This window comes from Cervus elaphus, chromosome 7, assembly GCF_910594005.1.
Source record: "Cervus elaphus chromosome 7, mCerEla1.1, whole genome shotgun sequence".
Taxonomy (NCBI): domain Eukaryota; kingdom Metazoa; phylum Chordata; class Mammalia; order Artiodactyla; family Cervidae; genus Cervus; species Cervus elaphus.
In genome coordinates this window covers 31,994,461-32,009,482 of record NC_057821.1, presented here as the reverse complement: position 1 = coordinate 32,009,482, position 15,022 = coordinate 31,994,461, and the positions used below count along the sequence as shown (strand labels likewise).

The 15,022-nt window shown below is 40.1% G+C and overlaps 1 non-coding gene across 1 annotated transcript; it reads left to right on the top strand.

Annotated features, from left to right (window-relative positions):
- Positions 1 to 3,850: 3,850 nt before the first annotated feature.
- TRNAL-AAG lies at positions 3,851 to 3,932 on the top strand. The gene has a single exon. It is a non-coding gene; the product is annotated as a tRNA-Leu (tRNA).
- Positions 3,933 to 15,022: the final 11,090 nt, after the last annotated feature.

The following is a 15,022-nucleotide window of genomic DNA, read 5'->3' as shown; positions in this document are numbered from 1 at the left end:
AGCCTGGAAAACTCTTTTCACCCAACATCACTCACCTCACCCCTCACTTCCTTCAGGCTTTTGCTCAAATGTCACCTTCTCAGTGAGACCCTCCTTAAATTTCCTCCTACTCCCAGATGGGAACGATGCCTGCTGGGAGGGCAAGCATCTTTTGGCAGATGGTGATGCTGGGAGGGTGGACTGTCAGTACAGCCTGGTTAGGAATACCAGGAGCAAAGGCACTGCCAGAACCTAAGCAGGGCTGTTTAACCAATGACCCCAGGGGCTGCCTCCGGTTGCCTGGCAATGAATTGGGAACAATGGCTGCTTCTCTCCCCGTGGGAGAATCAGCCAATGTTCCCAGGTGCTAGGAGGCTGGCGTTCCCAGCTGACACCCACACAGAAAATGTTTCTTCTCCTCATGCAAGTCTGTTCTCAGGCTCCCTCTGAATGGGAACAGCGCAGACACTGGGGCCTCTTCTGGAGCACAGCCGCTCTGGGCATCAGTCTGTTCCCTTCCCTGGCACGTGACTCAGAGCGGCAGGGAAGCCAGCACCAGGCATCCACTGACTTCTGTGGCCCATGAGTTCCAGCAGACACAAGCCACACTGTGCCTGCCGACCAGAAGTAGGAGGCCTTTTAGGAGGAGTTAATGACCTCTAGGGGTGGGGGTCAGTCGAAAGTGTATCTGCACAGCTTACATTAATGGCTAAGGTTTCACTTTTTAATCACTATTCTAACCACTTGAGTCTCATCTTCCCAAACGCTCTCCATGAGAACTACAAACCATCAGCTCTTTCTGAAATTTTTCATTTAACCCTTTGTATTTCCCCCCATCCTTTCTTTTGTCTGATCTTTTCCCTGTCTCTTTCCTCTCTATCTAACATTAACTACATTTTAAGGAGCCTTTTTTTAAAGGACCTTGTCTTCACACTGGGTGGTCTGTGCTGAAATATGTAGAGACTCTCCCCCCGCCACTCTCCACGAATGCCCCAGTGGGACCCAGTCACGAAGGAAATACAAGCTCAGCTGGGGTTTCCAGTGGTGGGATCTGTGTTCTGTTGTCGCAGAGCGGTTCTCCGGCTCCATCAGTAGGAACCATGCTGCTTAGATCGCACCTGTGACACAGAGCCTATGCCTCAGAATCAGACAAATATTCATTGTTATCCAAATTTACTGCTAGCTATCTAAACTAGAGTTGGATTGGATGGAATGTGGTTTCTACCTCGTTTCATTAGATTATAATGCTCACTCTATAAATAAAATAAGGCACTAACTTTATTTAATCACAGATTACCTAACTTGCTCAGTGCATGTATCTGATAAAACGGACAGATGGGGAAGGTGTGCCAATGAGAATAAGACACACACAGCTGAATTAGCTTCATGGTGTTACTGGGAAGGCAAATGAGAGAATATAGGCAGAGATCTCAGAAGAGTGCCCAACACAAAGACAACTCTCAAGAAGAGGTAGTTGTTGTTTGCTGCTATTGTCATAACAATAATTATCTAATTACGCAATGAAACGAGTGCTCTAGTAGCCCAAAGAGCTAAAAACTGTCTGTCCTTTTGAAGGCTCTGATTTCATTTGGTTACTTATTATTCCAATTTTATATTGTTCTTTGGTCTTTAACTAAAAACCACCCTTGTCTCACCAACATTTAGTGTCTCCCATTGGTCACATTTACTGGAAGCCCAAAAAGCAATGGAGCCTGGGAAATGTAGTTTCTAGTGACATACGACAACTTCAGAGGTTAAACAGGTGAATGACAGAGACAAGAAGAAATTCAAACAAATATTTCTGCAAATCTGATGCCTGTACATGAGACTTCATTTCTGCACTCAACCATAGGCACACTTCCATCTTTAAGTGAAGAAAGGAGCAGAAATACAAAAATTTTTACTTAAACTTTAAATAAAATTTAAAATTTTATTTAAAAAATAAAAATTTTAAAATTTTTTAAAAATTTAAATAAAATTAAAAATTTTTAATTTAAATAAATTTTTAATTTAAATAAAATTTAAATTTTATTTAAATTTAAATTTTTTATTTAAAATTTAAATAAAATTTAAAATTTTTATTTTAAAATTTCCTTTTAAAGCTTTTAGGTGAGCTATGATATTCTGGGAAAGAAAGAAGCAGGGGATACAAGAAGGCATTTTATTTTAAACAACTATCTCTTTTTGTTTGTACTCAACACAAATGAAATGACTGCAGCTTTGAAGACTGGTTGTTTTGAGTTCAGAACAGTGTGAGATAATGAGAATAAAACCATCGATTTGGCTATCCATCAAGTCTCTGCTTTTCAACACTGTGGAACCTTGAGCAAATTATTGTCCCTTTTCATCTTCAACTTCCTTGTCTGTAAAACAGAACCAATGATGATCACCCAACTCAGAGGACAGAAGTGAAGATGAGTGGGAACAATGGGCTTGGTAGGTATGTTGGTGCTACGCATGCTGAGCCACTCAGTCATGCCTGACTGTTTGTGACCCCATGGACTATAACCTGCCAGGTTTCTTTGTCCATGGAATTTTCCAGGCAAGCATACTGCAGTGAGTTTCTATTTCCTACTCCAGGGGATCTTCCTGGTACATAACAGACACTAAAAATGATGCCTTCTCTTCCTTTTATTTCCCCTTTTATGTCTTTGGCTTATCCCTGTGATAAGGGCAGAGTAAATGGACAAAGTAGGTGATTAAATAGTTGATCCCACTATTGGACTATAAATAGAGGAAATATAAGAGACCCCCGTAAGTTAACGATTACTCAGCAAAGCAGGTTTGCTTAACCACAAAACCAAACAGGCTTGCTTAGGAACAAAACCAGGCAACATAAGCATGGGATATGTCCCAAAGGATAAAGCAATGGTGGCATGAGACCCACATCCTGCCCAGTGAGCACAGTAAGTTAATGATCCCAAGGACATACCCTCTGAACACATTAAAAATAATAATAATTTGTAGACAAAGTTTGACCATGTGTGGACAAAGAAAAAGAAAAAAAAAAAAAGAAAAAAAAACTCCCCTGCTCAACCTGGAGAAGGAGCTGATGATGGAATCGTGACGTCTACTTCAAGAAAGACAAAGAAGCTCTTCTCCCTCCCTCCCCATCCCATGTTTCCTTTGATTATGAAACTGTAGCCCAGGAAGTCTTCGGGGCACAGCACCCCCTTGCCCACCTGCTTGGGCCACCGGCCTCACAAGTAAATCAATTCTGATCTATCACTTTGCCTCTCATTGAATTCTTTTCTGCACCCATACAGAAAGAACTATAGTACTGGAGCTCTTTGGCGCTCCACTTGCAAACCCACACACATGGGTGTTGGCTGGACTCAGTTACTCAAGGGCTCTTAGAAGTCCTCAAGTCTTGGTTGTTTCTTGTTCTGTGGGCAGTTCATTCCTTGGCAGCTGACTTTCTTCTGAGGAAATGTGCAAGTGAAAGACTGCAAGTGGGAGCCCAAGATAGAAGCCACAACCGTTTGGAAACTAATCTCAAAAACGACACATCATAGCTTTTGACATATTCTATTTGTCAGAAGCAAGTCACCAGATCAGCACACACTCAAGAACAGGGGATAACCCAGGAGTATGAACCCTCCAAAGCAGGGATCACTGGGGTTCTGCCAGAGGATCTGGGTATCACGCCTGATTAAAAGAAGGTGAAACTGTCTTCTTGATCCAGGGTGTTTAAAAATGTAAGTGTACCTGTGGTTGAGTGCAGATGCAATGTCTCTTGCTCAGACATCTGATTTGCAGAAATACTGGTTTGAATTTCTGATTGTTTTCCATCATTTGCCTGTTTTTCCTCCAAGTCAGCTGTATGTCACTGGAAACTACATTACCCAGGCTCCCTTATTCAACCGGAAGTGGTAGCGTGGCCGAGCGGTCTAAGGCGCTGGATTAAGGCTCCAGTCTCTTCGGGGGCGTGGGTTCGAATCCCACCGCTGCCAATGTTTTTAGGACTTCCCTGTAGCTCAAACGATAAAGAACCTGCCTGCGATGCAGAAGACCAGGGTTAGATCCCTGAGTTGGAAAGTTCCTCTGCCAAAGGGAATGGCAATCCACTCCATTAATCTTGCCTGGAGACTCCCATAGACAGAGAAGCCGGGCGGGCCACAGTCCATGGGGTCTCAAAGAGTCGGACACGACGGAGTGATTAACACACACAAGCACAATGAAGGCCATACATGAAGAGCCCACAACTGACATTATTGTTTTCCCTGGTGGCTCAGACAGTCAAGTGCCTGCCTGCAATGTGGAAGACCCGGGTTCAGTCCCTGGGTCGGGAAAATCTCTTGGAGAAGGAAATGGCAATCCACTCCAGTACCTGTGCCTGGAAAATCCCATGAACCGAGGAGCCTGGTAGGTTACAGTCCATGGGGTCACAAAGACTCGGACACGAGTGAGTGACTTCACTTTCTTGCTCACTGGTTTCCAGTAGACTTGACCAATGGGAGTCACTGATAGACTATGTTGGTGAGACCAAGATATTTCTCTCCTTCTTGCTTTGCTTCCTGGGAAAACCCTGGAATTTCTCCTTCCTGGGATTCAGCCTACTGATCCTATATGGCTACAGTCCCACTAGAGAGCTGATCTCTTGGTGGTCTCAGATCCTATCTCACCAGCCTGTGTCATTTCAGCTTCACTGGGGAGTCCATCCCAACCCCTGGATGATGGTGGCACCTCTTTTTCTATTTGTCCCTCTAGCCCTCGGAGAAGTGGCAACTTCTTGCTGCTGCTTATTTTTGGTTACTCCTCATCTTTCTTTTGGTTTCTTAACTCTTTCATGATCTGTTTTTCTAATTACTGCTATTAGATTCTTCCTATGTGAATCCCTAGAACACTTTTCTAACTGGATTGTACTAACAGAGTGACAGACAGTGGGGCTGAATCCAACTGATAAACATTGGTCTTTCCTGAGCAACTCGTATACAGAGCTGTCTTTGCAGCATTTTCTAAAACGTTTGTGGTGTCCAATATCTGCCCTGGGATATCTATCTGGGAAGGATAGAAGGCAGGAGGAGAAGAGGACAACAGAGGACAAGATGGTTGGATGACATCACTAACACAATGGACATGAGTTTGAGCAAACTCCAGGAGATGGTGGACAAGGAAGCCTGATGTGCTGTAGTCCATGTGGTTGCAAAGAGGTGAACATGGCTGAGTAACCGAACAACAAAATTATCTGTCCTAGAGCTCACGCTGCTGGCTGTATGGAGGATGTTTTTGTTTTTGTTTTTCCCCCCAGGATGCAGCTTCACCAGTGTGGGCTCAAGAGTCATGTTTTACAAAGGGAGAAGCTTTATGACATCTGTGGTCTCTTAAAGCCCTGAATACTAAGGACTCCAGAATTTCTCCATAGGAAAAGTTTAGGAACCACATTTTGGTTGGGAAGTGTATGGAGACAATTTATGTGAGACCAGTATTGGGTGAAAGGAGAAGAAAAGAAAAAAAATCTAAAAGCCTGAATTGTCCACATCACAGAAGAGGTGGGTCAGTGATGGAAACTAAAGGGGAAGCTGATGGCTTATGGTGAATGATGTTGGATTCATGATCTCCGAAGAAGATTTCGCTTCAGGACCAGGGACCAGGCTTGATCACTCAAGAGCTTTTGTGTAGCAGAGTTTTATTAAAGTATAAAAGTGAATTGAAAGTTGCGACTGACTCTTTACAACCCATAGACTACACAGTCCATGGAATTCTCCAGGCAGGAATACTGGAGTGGGTAGCCTTTCCCTTCTCCAGGGAATCCTCCCAACCCAGGGATCAAACCCAGGTCTCCCACATTCCAGGCGAATTCTTTACCAGCTGAGCCATGAGGGATGCCATCATTTAAAGCATAAAAAAGGACAGAGAAAGCTTCTGTCATAGACATCAGAAGGGGGTTGGAGAGTGCTCCCCCCCCCACTAGTCTTAGCAAGGGAGTTACATACTTTTTTAATTGGTTATTACAATAAACCAAAAAAAGTCTCAAGGTTGTAAAGCTCTTACTAGACACACTCCCACAATTTACATTTTAAGATGACAGGATTAGAACTAATACAAAGTTTGGGCTTCCCAGGTGGCTCAGATGGTAAAGTATCTGCCTGCAATGCCAGAGACCCAGGTTTGATCCCTGGGTCAGGAAAATCCCCTGGAAAAGGAAATGATAACCCACTCCAGTACTCTTGCCTGGAAAATTCCATGGATGCTACAGCCCATAGTGTTGCAAAGAGTCAGACATGACTGAGCAACTTCACTTTCACCAAACCCACTCCCATAATATACATTTTAACAAGATTAGTCAGAAGGTTCTCAAGGAGAAACATGTCCTCAAGCAGGATACATTGTTGCTATATAATCTTTAGTACAAAGTTTCAACTGAGTTGTTTTGTTGGGTAATCATCAGCTCCTGGATTAAAGAAAAAAAGTTTGTCCTTTTCTCCTCCTTGAGAACTCCAGAGTGCAGACCCCTTGCTCCTCCTTGGGGACCCCGGACTTCTTATTAACCTGCCTAGGAATTGACTCTCTCAAAGCTACTGTGGATTAAGCTATGACTTCATAAACTAAGTATGTTGTCCTACAAATTTCTCCCTGTTGCTTACTGCATTCCCCTGTCTTTCTACCCCACCCCAAACCTAAAGAATACTCGGTTTGCAACTTTAAGAAATTTACTAAATTCTATTTCTCATGTTTCTTTCTACCCCACCCAAAACCTAAAGCACTAAATAGTGCTTAGAAATAAAGCTTTAAAATATGAGAATAAAATTTCACTGTATGTGGTATAAAAACAATTTATAAAGGATGGTGGAATTAGTCAATGGAATTATCTTACCAAGAGGAGATCGTCTGTTAGTTTAAGTTCCTGGGCAAGTTGCTTAATGTCTTTGGATGCAATTTTGTCTTTTGGAAAATGGTGATAATAATAGCACATAAGTTTATCATAAGAATTAAGTGATTAAGCATTTGTAAAGTGCTTAGAACAGTGCCTACCACATTGTATTTACTCTATGGTAAACTTTATAAGTATGATGCAATATTCTAAACTGTAACTGACTATATTGATATTGTAACTGTCATAAATTATACTGGAATATCATGATTACTGTAAGTCTGGAAAATTCACATAAAAGCAAGTGTGAGAAAAAGAAGATTGGTGGTTCCCTAGAAAAAGAAGAGTTTGTAGAATGGTAACTTGTTCAGTGTTTCTTTTCCACAAGACAAAACACTGTACACAAGTGTCCTCGGGGTGGTGGAACTGACTGATTGGGACACTACTGCTGGATAAAAATACCTCTTACTCTAACTGGATACTCAAAAAGCATCCTCTGATCTATATTTTGGTCTCCTGACCATAAAGTGGTGGCTCAGATGGTAAAGAATCTGCCTGCAATGCAGGACACCTGTGTTCAATCCCAGGGTTAGGAAGATCCCCTGAAGGAGGGCATGGCAACCCACTCAGTATCCTTGCCTGAAGAATCCCCATGGATGGAGGAGCCTGGTGGGCTACAGTCCATGGGGTCGCAAAGAGTCGGACACGACTGAATGACTAAGGACAGCACACAGCACAGACCAGAAAGTAAATACACCTCTGATGAACTAATTAACGTCATGGCTTACAAACTCAGTTCATGGGAACTTAGGTTTGTATAACTATAGTAATAGGTTAATAGATAAAAGGTAATACATAGGGTTGTTTACTATGTCTTAGGGTTGTTTACTATGTCTTGGTGTTATAAACACTTCAAAAACACTTAATCAAATCTTAAGGTACTCCTACTGAGTAGATAATTGTTGTGTCAGTTAGATTCTGCTAGATTAGATAACAAATAACCCCCAAAACATGGTGCATAACAACAGCAAGGGTTATTTCGGGTTCACATTGTATATTTTTTATAGATCAGCAGTGGCTCTGCTCCACATTTTCTTCATGGAGGGACCCAGACTTGAGGAACATGACATATAGAGATCTCACTGCCTGTAAAGATTCTGCTGGTATGTGAATCCACCTCACTTCTACTCACATTTTATCAACCAAAGCAACTCCCATGGTGATGACTGATGTTGAGGCGATATATTCCTCACACGGGAAGGCATACTATAAATCCATATCGATGGGCAAGGATGTATAATCCTCCCCAAAAGGGCAGCAAAATATTGGGAGTAAAAGTGAAATCTACTGTACTATCCTCATCCAGGTTTTAAACATGAGAAATAGAATTTAGTAAATGTCTTGAAGTCGCAAATGGAGTAAGTGCTAGAATTGGGGTCTGAAATGAAGCTGTTTGTCTCCAGGACAGTGATAGCCAGAGAGTCCAACATGACTCTGGAAATTCTCATCTGATATGCAGCTACTTGTGCATACAACTAAACTAGATAGGACTGACTATGGAGCTAAGAGAATATTGTAATTTCTGAAGTTCTGTCATAAAAGATACTATGACTTCAATTTTGCCCTCTCTCGGATCACTCATTCTTGTGGAAGCCAGCTGTGATGCACTGAACCCTCAAGCAGCTCAGTAAACAGGTATATGTGCCCAGGAACTGAGGCCTTTTGCCAGCAGCCACCACTGACTTGCTAGCCATGTGAGAACTGGCTCTCCTATTCTCAATCAAGTTTTCAGGTGACTCTTCCAAAGTAAATATGACTCCAGTCTTATCAGAGATCTCACATCAAAACCAACCAGTTAAGTCACCCCCAAATTCCTGACCCATGGAAACTGTGTGAGATAATACATGCTTGTTATTATTTTAAACTATTAAACTCTGGGATAGCATATCATACAGCAATAGATAACTATACAAGAGTGTGTCTAATTGTCATGCTGAACCACAGCTAGTTATGAATTAACAATCCTCTGTAAATGGATAAACCTTACATTTACAAGCCAGCAAGTGCATGAACTTAGGGAGAATGGGGAGGGAAATGTAAAAGGATGGTGAGGAAATAATAGGAAATAGTACAGATAAAGACAGAAAAGTAAAGAACACAGACAACATACAACAGCCTAAATGCAATCCAAACTACTCTCCACCTGCACCTTCTGCAAAGACATTTTCGCTCCAGGTACCATAGAATTCCCTTTTTGGCAGTCCAGGGGTGAGTCACTGACCTCTCTCAGGCTTTCATTTTGAAACAATGATGGGTTCCTGGAGTTTCCATATGCTTCAACATCCAAATTAAGTTTAGAAGTGTTTATTAGATTGACTCTTTCCATATTTTTTGTTTTGGTTTTATTGATTTACTCAGCCTTAGGCCAGTGTAGAGCAATTTAACTCTGAGTTTAGAGTGCAAAATATGTGTGGGTTTGTGTATGAAGTAAAATATATATAAGACATTGAAATATATACATATTCTACATATTCTACAAGAGATAAAGAGATTAAGAACACCTGTTAAACTACACCTTCAATCTGCAGATTGAGACCTGTTATTTATGAAATCAACTTCTTCAGTTGTGATCATCTTTACTGAACTTAAATAGAGAAAAGAGGAGAGGGAATAGATGAGAAGAATAAACAGCAGAGCAAATTTCATTTAAAAGGAATATCTATTACTTCCTCAAAAGCTCAGTTAGGGCAAGCCTGACTACACATGACTGTGACTGTATAATGAAAATTGTGTTTTTTAATGTAGGTTATAGTCAGAAAGGTTCTTAAAAAGTAACAGGCCAACTAAAAACTTTTGAAAGTAAACTGAAACCATTATTGTTTAGGTTACAAAGCACTGAAAACTTAGTAACCTAAAATGACCACCATTTTATTATACCCATAGATTCTTCAAATCAAAATTTCATATTGAGCAGAGTGAAGTTGACTTCTCTTTAATGCCATGATATTTGGGACTTCAGCTGAGAAGACTTGACCACTGGAAGCTGGAAACAGCTGGAGATTCCTTCTCTCACATTGCTGTTCCTTAAACTAGGATGGTTCAAAAATTACAGAGACTAACCAGAGTATCCAAACGTCATCTCTATAGATAGATTGGCTTTCTCACTACATGGGGGCCTCAGAATCACTGAAATTCAGAGATGGATAGTTCGGAGATCAAAGCCTAGGGGTTGCAGCAAATAAGGCAGACGATGCCCTGCTTTTTAAGACCTGGCCCTGAAAGTCCCACAGTTTCCCTTCCTCCATACTCTATCGGAGTAAGCTGTCACAAGGTCATTCAGATTCAAGGGGGCCAGAATTAAATTTGATAGAGGAGTGAATGTGGGTCAGGAGAAACTGTTGTGACCGTTTTTGACAAATTAAACCTGCTATATTGTATAACATTATGGCAGAAAGTGAAGAAGAATTAAAGAGACTCTCGATGAAAGTGAAAGAGGAGAGTGAAAAAGTTGGCTTAAAGCTCAGCATTCAGAAAACTAAGATCATGGCATCTGGTCCCATCAATACATGGCAAATAGATAGGGAACCAGTGGAAACAGTGGCTGATTTTATTTTTCTGGGCTCCAAAATCACTGCAGATGGTGACTGCAGCCATGAAATTAAAAGACGCTTACTCCTTGGAAGGAAAGTTATGACCAACCTAGACAGCATATTAAAAAGCAGAGACATTACTTTGCCAGCAAAGGTCTGTCTAGTCAAGGCTATGGTTTTTCCAGTAGTCATGTATGGATGTGAGAGTTGGACTATAAAGAAAGCTGAGTGCTGAAGAATTGATGCTTTTGAACTGGTGTGTTGGAGAAGACTCTTGAGAGTCCCTTGGACTGCAAGGAGGTCCAACCAATCCATCCTAAGGGAGATCAGTCCTGGGTGTTCATTTGTAGGACTGATGTTGAAGCTGAAACTCCAATAATTTCACCACCTGATGCAAAGAGCTGACTCATTTGAAAAGACCCCGATGCTGGGAAAGATTGATGGCAGGAGGAGAAGGGGATGACAGAGGATGAGATGGTTAGATAGCATCACTGACTCAATGGACATGGGTTTGGGTGAACTCCGGGAGTTGGTGATAGACAGGGAGGCCTGGTGTGCTGCAGTTTATGGGGTCGCAAAGAGTTGGACATAACTGAGTGACTGAACTGAACTGATACTGTATAACCACAAGAATGTCCATGAGTGGTAGACTAGATAAAGAAATACATTGGTGCACAGGTAAAAATGGAATATTTAAAGGCAGTGCATATCAGCAAACTAGAACTCTCTGCAGCAGTATAACACAGAGGGACAACCTTACTCAGGGATAAAAGCAAAATACTCCAGATATGACTTTGCATATATACATTTCAAAATCAGGACAAGCTAAACCATATTGCTTATGAATACATATATAAGTGATAAATTTATCAATAAAAAAACAAGTATATAATTTCAGTGAAAGTCCAGACAAAGAGCAAAAAGAGGAGAGATAACACCTAGATGTCTGGAAGCTCAGCACCCATTATTTTTTTTTAAATAAGCATGTTGTTTGCTAATAGTAAAGTCTTGAAAAACTGTTAAAGTTTGGGACAGAAGAATAAAAGCCATCTATAGTTTCCACCTATGTTTCCACCCCTTTGTCAAATCTGTGCCACACTTAGGTATATTTCTCCCTTCTATGAAAAAAGTTATAACATGGTGAGATACAGAAATCTTTTCTTAGGAAACTTTTTATTTTGAACTAATTTTAGATTTACAAGAAAGTTGCAAGAATAGTTTTTTTAAAAGTTTCCTTATATCCCTCAACTGGCTTCCCCTAATATTAATGTCTTACATAACCATTATACAGTTTTGGTGAATAGGAAATGGACATTGGTGCAATACTGCTCACTAAACTTTAGACTATATTCAAATTTCACAGATTTTTCCACCAAGCCCTTGTTCTGTTGTAGGGTCTTATTCAGGATCTCACAGTGAATTGACTTAAATGTTTGTCCTTAGTCTCTTCCAGTCTATAATTCCTTGTCTGTCCTTTGCTTTTATGCACTTCACATTTTCAGAATATTGATGTTCATTATTTTGTTTTTCTGGTTTTTTTTGGTTTGGTTTCTTGTCTGAATCGGGTGTTCATTGTTGCAGATGGACTTCTCATTGTGGTGGCTTCTCTTGTTGAGCATGGGCTCTAAGTGCTTGGCCTCAGTAGTTGTGGTACATGAGCTTAGTTGCCCAGTGGCCTGTGGGTTCTTCCAGGATCAGGGATTGAACCCATATCCCCTGCATTGGCAGGTGGACTCAGCCTCTTAACCAACAGGGAAGCCCTGATCAGTTATTTCTTAAAATGTTCCTTGGTTTGAATTTGTCAGCTTTTCTCACCCTGCATTTTGCCAGGAAATATCACAAAAATGATGAAGTATCCTTCTCAGTGCAAGGAGTTGATGATATTGATGTGTCTACTACTTGTGAGCTTTACCTTACTCAATTAAGGTGGCATCTAGGTTTCTCCACTATGAACTTATTTCCTTTCTCTTGTACTAGAGAGACATCTTGGGGAAGATACTTTGAAAGTATACAAATCCTGATTTCTCCTTCAAATTTCACTCAAATTTAGCTTCACCTCTTGATTTTAACTTAACTGCTGTTTTCCTTATGTATGTTATCTATGGATATATATTTTATCTGTGAGTTAAAATCCAATGTTATCCATTTGTATTTTATTGTTCAAATCATACCAGCTTTAGACTGGCTTGCAACCTTTTTCAACAAATTTTCTTTTTTTTTTTATTTTTATTTTTCAAATTTTCATTTTATTTTAAGCAACTTCCTATTTTCTGGCACCACAAATTAATCCTAGTCCACCCTGTATTTTTCGTACTCCAGTTTTGGAGCCAATCCCTTCTCCAAGGGCCCCTGGGTTCTCTAATTGAAGAACGATGCTTAAAAAGCAAAGATTGTGTGCCAAGTGTGCTAATTCCTACTAGGCTATAACTGCTTTTAGGTCCTCTCCACTGACAGAGCAAGGAAGTGTATGTGTATATTAATCCATGCACATACACATTCTCCTAGGTTTCTCTATATATAAAACTGTAGAGGTATTTTAAAATATAACTTTATATAAATACTTCTGATCTTAATCTAGTACATGTTTCATTTTAGCCAAATACTTCTTTTTCCACTAGTGAGAACACCAGATCTCACTTTCTACATTGTATTTACCTCTTTATTCAATTCTAGTAGAGGCATAGTAGTTTCAGAATTGCTAATCCCTATCTCTGAGCTAACACTATTGCATTGCAACCTTTATGTCTACCTACTTTTGTCTTATCCTTGTAGTATCCAATCAAGATTCTGTTTTCTATAGTTACTTAAGTTAATTTTAATCCTTCCCAGTCCCTTTTGTGTTATTAATTTAATACATTTTGGTTCATTTGTTAGTGTTTGTATTCCATTCTGAGTTCCCCCATTCCTATTACTTTTAATAATGTGATTGTTTCACTGGTATATGAAATATTACTATAGCTGTAACAGTCAGAGTTATAACAAAAAGACATACTCAGAAAACTGTCACTGACTCTTCATCACTACGACTCAGCTCCCATTCCTCCCTTTTCCCCATTCCTTTCTAATCCCCACTCCCAGAGATAACAATGCTCTTTCATTTTTGGTTTATCCTTCCTGTACATCTTTTGCACAAATGAACGAAAAAATGTATTATGTCTTCATCATTCCCTTACAGAGGGAATCATACTATGGATACTCTTTTGCATTTGACTTTTCACTTAACCATCTATTCTGGAATTCATTCCTTAATAGCTCATACAGATTGTCCTCATTCATTTTTGTAGGTGCCTATTACCCAACTGTGCATATGTGTCCTAACTTATTCACTTTTTTATGTGAATATTAATGTTCATGCCAATATTTTTACAGTTCCAAACAATGCTACAAATTTGGGTATGCCCTCTCCCCCTCAGTTTTATTTGTTGAATTAAATAAAAAGAGTAACAATTTATAAAATAATATATGGCCCATTCTAAGAAAAGGTTTCCAGAAAAGCCCTGTACCAAAAGCCAAGATAGTGTGACTCTTAAGAGTCCACAAAGCGGAGTCTTCTCCATCAGACAGTGATTTACACATGGTGTTCACAGCGTTATCTTGGCTGTGTTCATACACCACCACTCCTATGAGGAAGCTGGAGAAGGGAAAACTTGTTTATCCAAAAAAAGCACCTCTTCCCCAAACCCTGTCTTCAATAATGCAATCATGGTAAACTACTGAAGTAGAAAAGTCCAGAATCAAGCGTTTGATTAGAGCCCAGAATTTTGGAGTAAAAGAACCAAGTTATATGCCTCCCTTTCCTTTCAGCTTTTCTGCAAATCACAAAGTTTCTCTTAGCACAGTTACTATCTTGTTCACAATGGAAATATATGTAGAGTGCTCCTATTTTTTATGACTCAGGGTTTCTTAGAGACTTTAAAAAGGCAGTAATAGGAAGTTACTTTTTTTAGTTCACCAGAGATTAATACACTTGAGAATATTTAATGGCTATAAAGTTTCAAGAAATTGCTTCAGGAAAGACTTCTCCAAATCCAACCATGTGAACTTGTACTGTAGGAAATACATTTTACATGGGGACACCCAGCACACAGTCAAAAAGCTGTGTAGATGGCACTTCCTTGGTGGTCCAGTGGTTAAGACTGTGTGCTTCCCCTGCAGGGGTGATGGTTTGACCCTCTGTCAGGAAGATGAAATCCTGCCTGCCTCGAAGTGCAGGGAAAAAAAGCTGTGTAGACAACTGAAACTAAATGCACTGGGCTCTGATATTTTGTATTCTATTCTAGTTCATTGAAAGAGAAACATTTTAACCTTGTACTACAAACTCCGTAACTTGATTTCACAACCTTTAATGATTGTTCAGACCTGTAGCCTGAAAAACACCTGTGTTGAGAGCAAATGCTTTGAAGTCAGATAGCTGTAAGCTGGAATCCTGGATGCACTTCTTAACAGGAGTCTTCTCAGGAGAATTCAGGATTATCTGGGGCAAGATGGTGGAATCTATATTTAAAATACATTTACAACACACACACACACACACTGATACCAACACCCTATGTAATTCTGATTTAACTGATAGATCAATTGGAAAATGGAACATTTTGGTGTTACTTTTATTTCAAATAAATGCTTGATGTGATAGTGG